Below are 16,566 nucleotides of genomic sequence, written 5' to 3'. Positions count from 1 at the left end.
GTGACAGCAGCTTGCTCTACACCACAGGTCCCATAGCTAACACAGATATCGGGACAGCAGCTTGCTCTACACCACAGGTCCCATAACTAACACAGATATCGGGACAGCAGCTTGCTCTACACCACAGGTCCCATAGCTAACACAGATATCGGGACAGCAGCTTGCTCTACACCACAGGTCTCATAGCTAACAGATATTGTGACAGCAGCTTGCTCTACACCACAGGTCCGATAGCTAACACAGATATCGTGACAGCAGCTTGCTCTACACCACAGGTCCCATAGCCAACACAGATATCGTGACAGCAGCTTGCTCTACACCACAGGTCCCATAGCCAACACAGAGATCGGGACAGCAGCTTGCTCTACACCACAGGTCCCATAGCTAACACTGTGCCGCCATTCCCGCATCCTCGCTGATAGCAGTAATCATAGGAAGCCCTCTCCGTCATTCGCAAGGATCTACACTGGCTTCCTCTTCTAGCCCCCATCCTCTTTTTAAACCAGCCTGCATCATAGTCAACACCATGATAGGCAAAACACTACTCTACTGGCGAGAGACCTTAAGACCAATGCAACATCCGCCACAACTTCAGCAGACTAAACTGCAATAAAGACAAAACCAGAAGTGAAACTTTATTCTCCTGTGCTCCCAGAAATCAGCGACAGCTTACCATTGCATATCAGAATGGCCCTCTGTCTGACTCTTCAGGATGGAACTGAAGACCCAGCTCTTCCGAGAACACCTCGTTGAACACCGCCCACTACTTCCTCTCCCTTCCTCCCTCTTATTAACTCAACCTACCCCTCCCTTGGATAGCAATCCACTACATACACACTCACACGTGACATAATGTGAAAAACTGTTTAATAACCCTTCCAGGATGATGCATTCTGAATGGGCTAATCTTTAGTTTTATACAATTGTTTTTAATCGCCCTTCTATTCTTTCGCGATTATTTTATTGGATCTTGCATGCCCATTTCTTCTGTCCATATTTCTCTACCCACAGTTCATATCTTGAAGCAGGATAGATTGTTGGAACGTAGCTTCTAGTAGTAGGAATGCTCTGTCCATGACCATTTTTGGCTTGCTTTGTGCAGGATTTCATTATAATTGGTTGCAGCTTCATAGCCACTTGATTTCATTTCCATAGATTTTAATTCATTGAATCCAGACAGCTGTATTCTTTATTGGGCCGGCAGGATAGCTCATGGGCAATGTTCTTGACTTGGAAACAAGACGCAGAGCAACACAGGTCTGAATCGGTCCCATGTTTAGAGGCTGGCCTCTGGTATAAACTGTGATAGAAGAACTTTTAATTTTTGAATTTAATTTTTAATACTCTATAGCGTCATTTTGCCTGGTACCAAACAGCATTCTAATTCACTTATACCTGGGGCTGATTAGAATTTGAATTTTTTTCCTGTAAGGCTCTGTACAACAGTCTCAAGGTATTGAGTCTTCAGCAAAAATGTTAATTTTGTTCTATGGGAGCAGAGTTAATCTCTTCCTTAGTTACGGTGGGGTGCCCATTCTTCAGCACCCCAATCTTTCACAGGATCCACATTGTTCTTGTTCCGATCTCCATTGCTTATTTGTCGTGGGGCTGCATTTCCTATTGCTGCTTTAGGTTTTCAGCACTGGTACCATTCCACTTTTTATAATTAAGTTGGCTGCATTATTGGAGTAAGTTTGATTTTACCATTTAAATCTCCAGTAAGGAGTCAAATTGACTTCATAAGTATTGGTTTCCTAATTGTGGATTTCATTATAATGTTTCCATCCAATACCTCCCTTTTAATAGCAATGAACATGTCCATTCCTCAAAGTATATATTGTCTAATTGGAAATAAGAGCGGAGGAGTGGTTACACAGTTTCTTCCTCCACACACTGGTGTAATCTCTGTCCTATGTTCGATCTTTGATGCTGCCACAGAGTAGACACCAGGTTTAGGGGTTTATAATCAGTGCCCTTGTAGGGCTTCTCGGTTTGAATTGCCTGAAGCTTTTCCCCACATGCTGTACACTAGGAAGGTTTCTCCCCTCTATGGATCCTTACATGGCTTATCAGTTGTGAGGACCGACTGAAGCTTTTCTTGCACTCTATACACACATAGGGCTTCTCCCCAGTATGGACCCTTATATGGCTTATCAGATGTGAGGACCGACTGAAGCTTTTCTTGCACTCTGTGCACTCGTAAGGCTTCTCCCCTGAATGGATGCTTTGATGGCTTATCAGATGTGAGGGCAACCTGAACCTTTTCTTGCACTCTGTGCACTTGTAGGGCTTCTCCCCAGTATGGATTGTGAGATGCTTTCTCAGATATGAAGAGTTAATGAAGCTTTTCTGGCATTCTGTGCATTTGTAGAGCTTCAACCCAGTATGGATCCGCCGATGGATTACCAGATTTGAGGATCGACTGAAACTTTTCTTGCACTCTGTGCACGTGTAGGGCTTCTCCCCAGTATGGATCACAAAATGATTTCTAAGATATGTCGGGTCACTGAAGCTTTTCGTGCACTGTGTGCACTTGTAGGGCTTCAACCCAGTATGCATTATGAGATGCTTTTTCAGAGTTGAAGAGTCACTGAAGCTTTGTGTGCATTCTGTGCACTTGTAGGGCTTCTCTCCTGTATGGATCCTTAGATGGCTCACCAGGCGTGAGGACTGACTGAAGCTTTTCTTGCACTCTGTGCACTTGTACGGCTTTAACCCAGTATGCATCATGAGGTGCTTTCTCAGATATGAAGGGTCATTGAAGCTTTGCATGCACTCTGTGCACTTGTGCGGCTTCTCCCCTGTATGAATCCTTAGATGGCTTTTCAGAGTTGAGGAATGACTGAAGCTTTTCTTGCACTCTGTGCAATTGTACGGCTTCTCCCCTGTATGGATCCGTCGATGGCTCATCAGATTTGCAGACTGATTGAAGCTTTTCCCACACTCTTTGCACTCGTAGGGCTTCTCCCCATTATGGATCCTTAGATGCGTTCTCAGAGATGACGAGTCGTAGAAGCTTTTCTTGCACTCTGTGCATTTGTAGGGCTTCACCCCGGTATGGATCCTCTGATGGCTTCTCAGATATGAGGACTGACTGAAGCTTTTCTTGCACTCTGTGCAAGGGAATAATCCCACCTGTTTCCTTGGTGGCAATGCCAGGTTATAGTCCTTCCCATGTTCTGGGTTCTCATGTGGCTTCTCCTCCTTACAGTCCATGATGCAATGAATTCTTCAAACTTAAAAGCAGGTGATTTTTAGCTCTCCCTGTGCGCATACGCTCGTCTTCTCTTTAGTATAGACACTTTCTCACACTATGGGCATTCACTGATTCTCTCATGGGGGAGCTTTTGCGTAGGATTAAATAGACCAGTGACAAAAAGCACATCCCACAATTAAGTCAGTCAGATGCCTTCTCATTTGCATCAAGCCTCAGGAGTCCAGGGTGTTGGGTTTCCTGCATGGTTGGCGATTTCTCTACAAGTGCTGTAGTGTGGCACTGTTAACCTTCTGTAGGCTCCCTCTCCTTCCTTTGTACATCCCCACCAGCTTATGATTATTTTCAGATGCTTGATCCTGGTCAGGGCTCTGTATAAAGAAGCAGAGATTTCAGGTATTATTGTAGATCAATGTACAGACAAAATATGCACAATTTGTGTGACATATATCGACAAAATATGACCAGCGTGTGCCCCACCTCCCCTCCGCCTCAATCAATTGGCAGTGCCAGTGCTCTAAACTGAATAATCAGCAGAGGGTAAGCTGTGACATGGTCTTGGGTGGCGGGGGGAGGTCGAGAATAGCCACAGACTGGCCCATATAGTCAGAATAGAACAGGAACCAATGGAAGGAGACTGGGCAGAATCAGGAAGAGAATAGTATAAAAGTAGAGTGCAAGTTAGAGGGGCGAGGCCAGGAGGTGACTATGGACAAGGCGGAGGGTGGAAGAGTTTGGGGCAGAGTTGGAGCAGAGCACAGGCGAGGCATTGGTGGTGAAAGTGAGTCATGAGTTTTACACAGTATAAATCGAGGGGAGAGTGAAGATAGAGGGGGAGAGAGAAAGGGAGTGGTAGGTGTGGTGAGAGTGCAAAGGGGTAGTGGGAGTGAGGGAGGAGTAAAGCAGGAGCAGGGTAGTTGGTGGAGGTAGGGTAGGCGGAGAGCGTGGTAAGATCAGGGCACGTGCGTGTGCGTGTAGAGAGGGGAAGACCAGAGGGTGTGATTGAAGGCGGGAGAGGGGCAAGTGGGAGTACAGCAGAGTGTGGCAGAGTAGGGAGATCAAAGATAGAGAGGGAGAGTGCCAGAACTTTCCTATTGAAAAACATTGGGAGTTTTAGTGGCGATACCCCAGAGTCAGATAAACAAGGCTTTTTCCTTTAGGTACTCACACGTAGCTAGCTTTACGATAGTAGGCATATCAATTGCTAGTTCACAAATATGGGATTAGGGAAACCATGGGAGGGAGAAGCCCATTCCCATTAGTGAAACCAGCCATATCCTAACCAAGAGTCAAAGCAAACCAGTTCTTTATTTTTAAAATAAAAACCCTTGAGAAAAAAAAATCAGAATCTGGTAGCTATTAAGGCCATCTGTGACAAAGGGCAATTGGTGGTAGTAAATGTATTGTCCATGCAAGGTCGTAAACCTTGTCAGTGTGAAAGAATGGGGATGTGATTGCTGCATTGAGCCTTGACAGGTGTGCCACAGATTTTCCCTCTATGACACAAGATTAACCAGAGTGTGTTCTAGACTAGCAAAAGCATGTAAGGTGGACTATAACGGCAAAGCAAGGAGCACACACCAGAAATTATGTAACCATTCTTGAAATTCGAGGTAGGCATTTTTTTAGTGGATGTTTTTTTTTTGTTTTTTGCATTTGGGTTAGAACAAACCATTGAAAAACAGAATATTTTTTTTTTAAAAAGACATCAAATCAGAAACATTGCATCAATAGTTTCATAATGATAAAGTGCACAGAGTTAGGAAAATAAAAATGTACTTTGAACACAATTAACAATAAAAAGGGAAATAAGTCCAACCCTGATAACATTACATCAAATTCGTACTCTTGATGAATGCAGAAACCGCAAGACTTTCCCGGGCCTTCTGGATATTCAAACATCTCATCCATAAAAATCCATCTGTCAACCAGGAATGGTACACCCGAAGGCTCCCCATAAACGTCATCGTACGAACACAGTTAAGGCCTCACTATTTAAAAGCAAATGTTTAATCGTAAATTACAGAATTTGCAGCCGCTATTGATTTCAGCAATAACATTTCTCCCAAGTAAAATTTCCTTCTTTGGAAACTAGTTCCAACGAAGCTGCATCAAAATTGTCCTGTAATACCGATTCAGGAACTGTAAAAACAGGGTGGAGATAGTCCATAAGCATAAAAGACGAGGGATTAAGTGTCTCATGGATGGATAAGAGTGGAAGAGATTGGTTGTGGCAACCCAATCTAAATCAAACCGAGCCCTTTAACTTTAGTCGGATGCACAATTGACGTGTCTTTATCCAATGAGATTATGGAGAAAAAATAAATAAATACACACTTCACATTTCGGCCCAAACTAAGCCAGAAACTGTGCATTCCTTTGGAAGCCAGTTGTGTTCTTGAGTGCAGCACCCAAAACCTTGTAGTAATAAGCGCCATCCAATGCAAGCTCTTAAGGAGGCAATTCCTAAAACAAATGTAATAGCCACTACAGGGAATCGTATTGGAGACCCTCAATACCGTACGCCACAACTTGGCCTCAATCAGATCCAGTACTTTAAAAAATAGGCTCACCATATAATTCAAAACCATATACGTCGGAACGATTTTACCGTGATAAAATATTAGTGCAAGCTTTAGGGAAAATCACCCGAATTTTCAATCAATCTTAATTACTTAGTTCTGAAGCAGAGATGCTTTTTGTAAAAGAATCCCACAAATTAAGTAAATAAGACTGGGACTAGCCTTAATCACTGCCTTTTCCACAAGATGTGCTACATTTTTTTGTCTTCTCCTTTGTGAAGGCCAGAATCCTGCTTTTACCGGGATTAGAAGCCTGTTCTCTCTTGCATATTTAGAAAAGGTGTTCAGGAGTCTTTGGAGACCGACCGTGGATTTATCAAGTAACAGAAAATCATTGGCATAGGCCATCCATGATATTTTCAAGGTGCCCACTTTAGGTGTAATTAAGCCCGCTTCAGCAAGGCAGTCGGCCCCATCAGAAAGGTATTGATTAAATAGCTATGGGGCCAAGACGCAACCCTGTCTTAATCCCACATAAGAGCATATTCTGCAAGATAAATCACATTTTTTTGTTTAACCGATCTGGGTACGAAAGTTGTCAGAGGCCGATCACAAGGAGCATAAAGGCCATTCGGCGTGCCCCAGACAGCTAGGTTGGCCCACAGTATGTTGCAGTCGACACGGTCGAAAGCCGCAGAAAAGTCTATTGAGGCCAAATAGTTTTCAGAGTTAGACCGTTAATATTTGTTGAGTGGCCTTTACGAAAACCGGTCTGAAATTTGTTCAGCCTATGCAGAGTAGCCCATTTCTACAAGTGAATATTATAGAAGAAGAGAAGAGATCTTACAATCGGCATCAATTAACGCGATTGGTCAGTAGTTTTTGGGCTCAGACCTGCTACCTCGTTTAAAGATTGGTATGACGTTAGCCATGCTCCAAGAATCTGGCATCACTCCAGTGTTGAGGATACTCCCAAATGCAGAAATAGCACATTAGCTCAGTTGAACGGGTCGGCCCTAAAAAGGTATTAGTAAGGCCGTTCAGTCCCAGAGTTCACGATTTCTTACGTCCAATTCAGGCAACTAGATTATGGGCAGATTTAACAGTGCATATTGACAAGTCACCACCCCCTGCCCCCCCATGAAGACGCAGTTCCCCCTGCACCCCCATGAACACGCAGTGCCCTCTACCCCCTCCACCCCCATAAACACAAACACGCAGTGCCCTCTACCCCCTCCACCCCCATGCATACGCAGTGCCCACTACCCCTTCCACCCCCATGAATAGTGCCTACTACCCCCTCCACCCCATGAACATGCAGTGCCCCCTTGACCCCCAGGAATACACAATGCCCCTACCCCCCATGAATATGCAGTGACAGTGCCCCCTGCACCCCCCATCAACACAGTGCCCCCTGCACCCCCATGAATAGGCAGTGCCCCTCCACCCCCACGAACACGCAGTGCCTCCTGCACCCCCACGAACACGCAGTGCCACCTACCCCCTCCACTCCCATAAACACGCAGTGCCCCCTGCACCCCCCATGAACACAGTGCCCCCTCCACCACCATGAACACGCAGTGCCCACTACCCCCTACACCCCCCATCAATACACAGTGCGCTCTCCACCCCCATGAACATGCAGTGCCTCCTCCACCACCCCATGAACACGCAGTGCCCCATGAACACGCAGTGCCCACTACTCCCTACACCTCCCATCAATACACAGTGCGCTCTCCACCCCATAAACATGCAGTGCCCCCTGCACCCCGAAAATGCAGTGCCCCCTCCACCCCCATGAACACGCAGTGCCCAGTCCCCCCTGCACACCCATGAATGCATAGTGCCCCTGCACCCGCATGAATACCCAGTGCCCACTGACCCCTGCACCCCCAGGAATACCCAGTGCCCACTGCACCCCCAGGAATACTCAGTGCCCAGTCTCCCCCCCACCCCCATGAGTACCCAGCGCCCAGTCTCCCCTCCACCCCCATGAATACCAGTGCCCAGTCGTCCCCTCTCATGAGTACCAGTGCCCAGTCGTCCCCCTGCACCCCCATGAATACCCAGTGTCCAGACCCGCTGCATCCCCCATGAATACGCAGTGCCCAGTCCCCCCCTGCACCCCCCATGAATACTCAGTGCCCAGTCCCCCGCCTGCACCCCCCATGAATACGCAGTGTCAAGTCCCCCCTGCACCCCCATGAATATGCAGTGCCCAGTCCCCCCTGCACCCCCATGAATACTTGGTGCCCAGTCCCCCCCTGCACCCCCCATGAATACGCAGTGCCAAGTCCCCCCTGCACCCCCATGAATATGCAGTGCCTAGTCCCCCCTGCACCCCCATGAATACTTGGTGCCCAGTCCCCCCCTGCATCCCCCATGAATACCCAGTGCCAGGTCCCCCCTGCATCCCCCATGAATACCCAGTGCCCAGTCCCCCCTGCACCCCCATGATTACCCAGTGCCCAGTCCCCCCCTGCACCCCCATGATTACCCAGTGCCCCCCTGCACCCCCCATGAATATGCAGTGCCCAGTCCCCCCCTGCACCCCCATGAATACCCAGTGCCCAGTCCCCCCTGCACCCCCATGAATACCCAGTACCCCCTGCACCCCCATGAATACCCAGTGCACAGTACCCCCACGAACCCCCATGAATACTCAGTGCCCAGTCCCCCCTCCACCCCCATGAATACCCAGTGCCCAGTCCCCCCCCCTGCATCCCCCATGAATACCCAGTGCCCAGTCCCCCCCTGCACCCCCATGAATACCCAGTACCCCCCCGCACCCCCATGAATACCCAGTGCCCACTACCCCCTCCATCCTCATGAATACTCAGTGCCGAGTCCCCCCCTGCATCCCCCATGAATACCCAGTGCCAAGTCCCCCCTGCACCCCCATGAATATGCAGTGCCCAGTCCCCCCCTGCACCCCCATGAATACTCAGTGCCCAGTCCCCCATGAATAGCCAGTACCCCCCCTGCACCACCCATGAATACCCAGTGCCCAGTCCCCCCTGCACCCCCGTGAATACCCAGTGCCCAGTCCCCCCCTGCACCCCCATGAATACCCAGTACCCCCCTGCACCCCCCATGAATACTCAGTGCCCAGTGCCCCCTGCACCCCCCATGAATATGCAGTGCCCAGTCCCCCCTGCACCCCCATGAATACCCAGTGCCCAGTCCCCCTGCACCCCCATGAATACCCAGTACCCCCCTGCACCCCCATGAATACCCAGTGCACAGTACCCCCCGCACCCCCATGAATACTCAGTGCCCAGTCCCCCCCTGAATCCCCCATGAATACCCAGTGCCACGTCCCCCCTGCATCCCCCATGAATATGCAGTGCCCAGTCCCCCCCTGCACCCCCATGAATACTCAGTGCCCAGTCCCCCCTGCATCCCCCATGAATACCCAGTGCCCAGTCCCCCCCTGCACCCCCATGAATACCCAGTACCCCCCTGCACCCCCATGAATACCCAGTGCACAGTACCCCCCGCACCCCCATGAATACTCAGTGCCCAGTCCCCCCCCATGAATACCCAGTGCCAAGTCCCCCCTGCACCCCCATGAATATGCAGTGCCCAGTCCCCCCCTGCACCCCCATGAATACCCAGTGCCCAGTCCCCCCCTGCACCCCCATGAATACCCAGTACCCCCCCTGCACCCCCATGAATACCCAGTGCCCACCTGCACCCCCCATGAATATGAAGTGCCCAGTCCCCCCCCTGCACCCCCATGAATACCCAGTGCCCAGTCCCCCCCTGCACCCCCATGAATACCCAGTGCACAGTACCCCCCCGAACCCCCATGAATACTCAGTGCCCAGTCCCCCCCTGCATCCCCCATGAATACCCAGTGCCCAGTCCCCCCCTGCACCCCCATGAATACCCAGTGCCCAGTCCCCCCCTGCACCCCCATGAATACCCAGTACCCCCCCTGCATCCCCATGAATACCCAGTACCCCCCTGCATCCCCATGAATACCCAGTACCCCCCCTGCACCCCCATGAATACCCAGTGCCCCCCTACACCCCCCATGAATATGCAGTGCCCAGTCCCCCCTGCACCCCCATGAATACCCAGTGCCCAGTCCCCCCTGCACCCCATGAATACCCAGTACCCCCCCTGCACGCCCATGAATACCCAGTGCCCAGTACCCCCCGCACCCCCATGAATACCCAGTGCACAGTACCCCCCCGCACCCCCATGAATACTCAGTGCCCAGTCCCCCCCTGCACCCCCATGAATACCCAGTGCCCAGTCCCCCCCTGCACCCCCATGAATACCCAGTGCACCCTCATGAATACTCAGTGCCCAGCCCCCCCTGCACACCCATGAATACCCAGTACCCCCCCTGCACCCCGATGAATACCCAGTGCCCACTACCCCCTCCACCCTCATGAATACTCAGTGCCCAGTGCCCCCCTGCCCCCCCAATGAATACTCAGTGCCCAGTCCCCCCTGCACCCCCATGAATACCCAGTACCCCTCCTGCACCCCCATGAATACCCAGTGCCCACTACCCCCTCCACCCTCATGAATACTCAGTGCCCCCCTGCACCCCCATGAATACCCAGTACCCCCCTGCACCCCCATGAATACCCAGTGCACAGTACCCCCCCGCACCCCCATGAATACTCAGTGCCCAGTCCCCCCTGCATACCCAGTGCCAAGTCCCCCCTGCAACCCCATGAATATGCAGCGCCCAGTCCCCCCCTGCACCCCCATGAATACTCAGTGCCCAGTCCCCCCTGAATCCCCCATGAATAGCCAGTACCCCCCATGCACCCCCCATTAATACCCAGTGCCCAGTCCCCCCTGCACCCCCATGAATACCCAGTACCCCCCCTGCACCCCCATGAATACCCAGTACCCCCCCTGCACCCCCCATGAATACAGTGCCCAGTGCCCCCCTGCACCCCCCATGAATATGCAGTGCCCAGTACCCCCCCTGCACCCCCATGAATACCCAGTGCACAGTACCCCCCGCACCCCCATGAATACTCAGTGCCCAGTCCCCCCCTGAATCCCCCATGAATACCCAGTGCCACGTCCCCCCTGCATCCCCCATGAATATGCAGTGCCCAGTCCCCCCCTGCACCCCCATGAATACTCAGTGCCCAGTCCCCCCTGCATCCCCCATGAATACCCAGTGCCCAGTCCCCCCCTGCACCCCCATGAATACCCAGTACCCCCCTGCACCCCCATGAATACCCAGTGCACAGTACCCCCCGCACCCCCATGAATACTCAGTGCCCAGTCCCCCCCCATGAATACCCAGTGCCAAGTCCCCCCTGCACCCCCATGAATATGCAGTGCCCAGTCCCCCCCTGCACCCCCATGAATACCCAGTGCCCAGTCCCCCCCTGCACCCCCATGAATACCCAGTACCCCCCCTGCACCCCCATGAATACCCAGTGCCCACCTGCACCCCCCATGAATATGAAGTGCCCAGTCCCCCCCCTGCACCCCCATGAATACCCAGTGCCCAGTCCCCCCCTGCACCCCCATGAATACCCAGTGCACAGTACCCCCCCGAACCCCCATGAATACTCAGTGCCCAGTCCCCCCCTGCATCCCCCATGAATACCCAGTGCCCAGTCCCCCCCTGCACCCCCATGAATACCCAGTGCCCAGTCCCCCCCTGCACCCCCATGAATACCCAGTACCCCCCCTGCATCCCCATGAATACCCAGTACCCCCCCTGCATCCCCATGAATACCCAGTACCCCCCTGCACCCCCATGAATACCCAGTGCCCCCCTATACCCCCCATGAATATGCAGTGCCCAGTCCCCCCTGCACCCCCATGAATACCCAGTGCCCAGTCCCCCCTGCACCCCATGAATACCCAGTACCCCCCCTGCACGCCCATGAATACCCAGTGCCCAGTACCCCCCGCACCCCCATGAATACCCAGTGCACAGTACCCCCCCGCACCCCCATGAATACTCAGTGCCCAGTCCCCCCCTGCACCCCCATGAATACCCAGTGCCCAGTCCCCCCCTGCACCCCCATGAATACCCAGTGCACCCTCATGAATACTCAGTGCCCAGCCCCCCCTGCACACCCATGAATACCCAGTACCCCCCCTGCACCCCGATGAATACCCAGTGCCCACTACCCCCTCCACCCTCATGAATACTCAGTGCCCAGTGCCCCCCTGCCCCCCCAATGAATACTCAGTGCCCAGTCCCCCCTGCACCCCCATGAATACCCAGTACCCCTCCTGCACCCCCATGAATACCCAGTGCCCACTACCCCCTCCACCCTCATGAATACTCAGTGCCCCCCTGCACCCCCATGAATACCCAGTACCCCCCTGCACCCCCATGAATACCCAGTGCACAGTACCCCCCCGCACCCCCATGAATACTCAGTGCCCAGTCCCCCCTGCATACCCAGTGACAAGTCCCCCCTGCAACCCCATGAATATGCAGCGCCCAGTCCCCCCCTGCACCCCCATGAATACTCAGTGCCCAGTCCCCCCTGAATCCCCCATGAATAGCCAGTACCCCCCATGCACCCCCCATGAATACCCAGTGCCCAGTCCCCCCTGCACCCCCATGAAAACCCAGTACCCCCCTGCACCCCCATGAATACCCAGTACCCCCCCTGCACCCCCCATGAATACAGTGCCCAGTGCCCCCCTGCACCCCCCATGAATATGCAGTGCCCAGTACCCCCCGCACCCACATGAATACTCAGTGCCCAGTCCCCCTGCACCCCCATGAATACTCAGTGCCCACTACCCCCTCCACCCCCATGAATACTCAGTGCCCAGTCCCAATGCACCCCCATGAATACTCAGTGCCCAGTCCCCTCTCCACCCCCATGAATACCCAGTGCCCAGTGCCCCCTGCAACCCCATGAATACCCAGTACCCCCCCTCCACCCCCATGAATACTCAGTGCCCCCCTGCATACTCAGTGCCGTCCCCCCTGCACCCCTCTATGAATACTCAGTGCCCAGCCCCCCTCCACCCCATGAATACTCAGTGCCCAGTCCCCCCCTCCACCCCCATTAATACTCAGTGCCCAGTCCCCCCTACATCCCCCATGAATACTCAGTGCCCCCCTGCATACTCAGTGCCGTCCCCCCTGCACCCCTCTATGAATACTCAGTGCCCAGCCCCCCTCCACCCCATGAATACTCAGTGCCCAGTCCCCCCCTCCATCCCATGAATACCCAGTGCCCAGTCCCCCCGTCCATCCCATGAATACCCAGTGCCCAGTCCCCCCTGCACCCCAATGAATACCCAGTACCCCCCCTCCACCCCCATGAATACTCAGTGCCCAGTCCCCCCTGCACCCCCATGAATACCCAGTACCCCCTGCACCCCCATGAATACTCAGTGCCCAGTCCCCCCCTCCATCCCATGAATACCCAGCCCCTCATGCACCTCCATGAATACCCAGTACCCACCCCCCCTCCACCCCATGAATACTTACTGCCCACTACCCCCTCCACCCCCAGGAAGACGCAGTGCCCAGTGCCCCTCCAGGAATACGCAGTTCCCAGTGCCCCCTGCACCCCCATGAATATGCAGTGCCCAGTCCCCCCTGCACCCCCATGAATACTGAGTGCCCAGTGCCCCCTGCACCCCCATGAATTATCAGTGCCCAGCACCCCTCCCCCCCATGAATACTCAGTGCCCAGTCCCCCCCTCCATCCCATGAATACCCAGTGCCCAGTCCCCCCTGCACCCCCATGAATACCCAGTACCCCCCCTCCACCCCCATGAATACTTAGTGCCCACTACCCCCTCCACCGCCAGGAATACGCAGTGCCCAGTGCCCCTCCAGGAATATGCAGTGCCCAGTGCCCCCTGCACCCCCATGAATATGCAGTGCCCAGTGCCCCCTGCACCCCCATGAATACTCAGTACCCCCTGCACCCCCATGAATACTCAGTGCCCAGTGCCCCCTCCACCCCCATGAATACTCAGTGCCCAGTCCTCCCCTCCACCCCATGAATACTCAGTGCCCAGACCCCCTGCATCCCCCATGAATACCCAGTGCCCAACCCCCTGCATCCCCCATGAATACTCAGTGCCCAGACCCCCTGCATCCCCTATGAATACCCAGTGCCCAGTCCCCCCCTGCATCCCCCTATAAATACACAGTGCCCAGTCCCCCCTCCACCCCCATGAATACTCAGTACCCCCTCCACCCCATGAATACTCAGTGCCCAGTGCCCCCCCTGCACCCCCATGAATACCCAGTGCCCCCCCGCACACCCATGAATACTCAGTGCCCAGTCCCCCCTGCACACCCATGAATACTCAGTGCCCAGCCCCCCCTGCACACCCATGAATACTCAGTGCCCAGTCCCCCCTGCACACCCATGAATACTCAGTGCCCAGTCCCCCCCGCACCCCCATGAATACCCAGTGCCCACTACCCCCTCCATCCTCATGAATACTCAGTGCCCAGTGCCCCCCTGCACCCCCTATGAATATGCAGTGCCCACTCCCCCCCCTGCACCCCCATGAATACCCAGTGCCCAGTCCCCCCCGCACCCCCATGAATACCCAGTACCCCCCTGCACCCCCATGAATACCCAGTGCACAGTACCCCCCCGCACCCCCATGAATACTCAGTGCCCAGTCCCCCCCCTGCATCCCCCATGAATACCCAGTGCCAAGTCCCCCCTGCACCCCCATGAATATGCAGTGCCCAGTCCCCCCTGCACCCCCATGAATAGCCAGTACCCCCCCTGCACCACCCATGAATACCCAGTGCCCAGTCCCCCCTGCACACCCATGAATACCCAGTGCCCAGTCCCCCCCTGCACCCCCATGAATACCCAGTACCCCCCTGCACCCCCCATGAATACCCAGTGCACAGTACCCCCCGCACCCCCATGAATACTCAGTGCCCAGTCCCCCCTCCACCCCCATGAATACCCAGTGCCCAGTCCCCCCCTGCACCCCCATGAATACCCAGTACCCCCCTGCACCCCCATGAATACCCAGTGCACAGTACCCCCCCGCACCCCCATGAATACTCAGTGCCCAGTCCCCCCCCTGCATCCCCCATGAATACCCAGTGCCAAGTCCCCCCTGCACCCCCATGAATATGCAGTGCCCAGTCCCCCCCCTGCACCCCCATGAATACTCAGTGCCCAGTCCCCCCCTGAATAGCCAGTACCCCCCATGAATACCCAGTGCCCAGTCCCCCCTGCACCCCCATGAATACCCAGTACCCCCCCTGCACCCCCATGAATACCCAGTACCCCCCCTGCACCCCCCATGAATACTCAGTGCCCAGTGCCCCCCTGCACCCCCCATGAATATGCAGTGCCCAGTACCCCCCGCACCCCCATGAATACTCAGTGCCCAGTCCCCCTGCACCCCCATGAATACTCAGTGCCCAGTCCCAATCCACCCCCATGAATACCCAGTGCCCAGTCCCCCCTGCACCCCCATGAATACCCAGTACCCCCCTCCACCCCCATGAATACTCAGTGCCCCCCCATGAATACCCAGTACCCCCCCTGCACCCCCCATGAATACTCAGTGCCCCCCTGCACCCCCCATGAATATGCAGTGCCCAGTACCCCCCGCACCCCCATGAATACTCAGTGCCCAGTCCCCGTGCACCCCCATGAATACTCAGTGCCCACTACACCCTCCACCCCCATGAATACTCAGTGCCCAGTCCCAATCCACCCCCATTAATACTCAGTGCCCAGTCCCCCCTACATCCCCCATGAATACTCAGTGCCCAGCCCCCCTCCACCCCATGAATACTCAGTGCCCAGTCCCCCCCCTCCATCCCATGAATACCCAGTGCCCAGTCCCCCCCTCCATCCCATGAATACCCAGTGCCCAGTCCCCCCTGCACCCCAATGAATACCCAGTACCCCCCCTCCACCCCCATGAATACTCAGTGGCCAGTCCCCCCTGCACCCCATGAATACCCAGTACCCCCTGCACCCCCATGAATACTCAGTGCACAGTACCCCCCCGCACCCCCATGAATACTCAGTGCCCAGTCCCCCCTGCATACCCAGTGCCAAGTCCCCCCTGCAACCCCATGAATATGCAGCGCCCAGTCACCCCCTGCACCCCCATGAATACTCAGTGCCCAGTCCCCCCTGAATCCCCCATGAATAGCCAGTACCCCCCATGCACCCCCCATGAATACCCAGTGCCCAGTCCCCCATGCACCCCCCATGAATACCCAGTACCCCCCCTGCACCCCCCATGAATACAGTGCCCAGTGCCCCCCTGCACCCCCCATGAATATGCAGTGCCCAGTACCCCCCGCACCCCCATGAATACTCAGTGCCCACTACCCCCTCCACCCCCATGAATACTCAGTGCCCAGTCCCAATGCACCCCCATGAATACTCAGTGCCCAGTCCCCTCTCCACCCCCATGAATACCCAGTGCCCAGTCCCCCCTGCACCCCCATGAATACCCAGTACCCCCCCTCCACCCCCATGAATACCCAGTGCCCAGTCCCCCCTACATCCCCCATGAATACTCAGTGCCCAGCCCCCCTCCACCCCATGAATACTCAGTGCCCAGTGCCCAGTCCCCCCCTCCATCCCATGAATACCCAGTGCCCAGTCCCCCCCTCCATCCCATGAATACCCAGTGCCCAGTCCCCCCTGCACCCCAATGAATACCCAGTACCCCCCCTCCACCCCATGAATACTCAGTGCCCAGTCCCCCCCTCCATCCCATGAATACCCAGTGCCCAGCCCCCCTCCACCCCATGAATACTCAGTGCCCAGTCCCCCCCTCCATCCCATGAATACCCAGTGCCCAGTCCCCCCCTCCATCCCATGAATACCCAGTGCCCAGTCCCCCCTGCAC

At 54.8% G+C, this 16,566-nt stretch overlaps 1 pseudogene; it reads right to left on the bottom strand.

Moving 5' to 3' along the window:
- Positions 1–850: 850 nt before the first annotated feature.
- The window catches only part of LOC138528241 (zinc finger protein 729-like), a 452,378-nt pseudogene continuing 436,662 nt past the window's right edge, over positions 851–16,566 (bottom strand).

The sequence above is a fragment of the Ambystoma mexicanum genome, chromosome 7q (genome assembly GCF_040938575.1).
Source record: "Ambystoma mexicanum isolate Mex_15411 chromosome 7q, UKY_AmexF1_1, whole genome shotgun sequence".
NCBI classification, from domain to species: domain Eukaryota; kingdom Metazoa; phylum Chordata; class Amphibia; order Caudata; family Ambystomatidae; genus Ambystoma; species Ambystoma mexicanum.
This window is presented reverse-complemented; position numbering and strand designations above follow the sequence as displayed.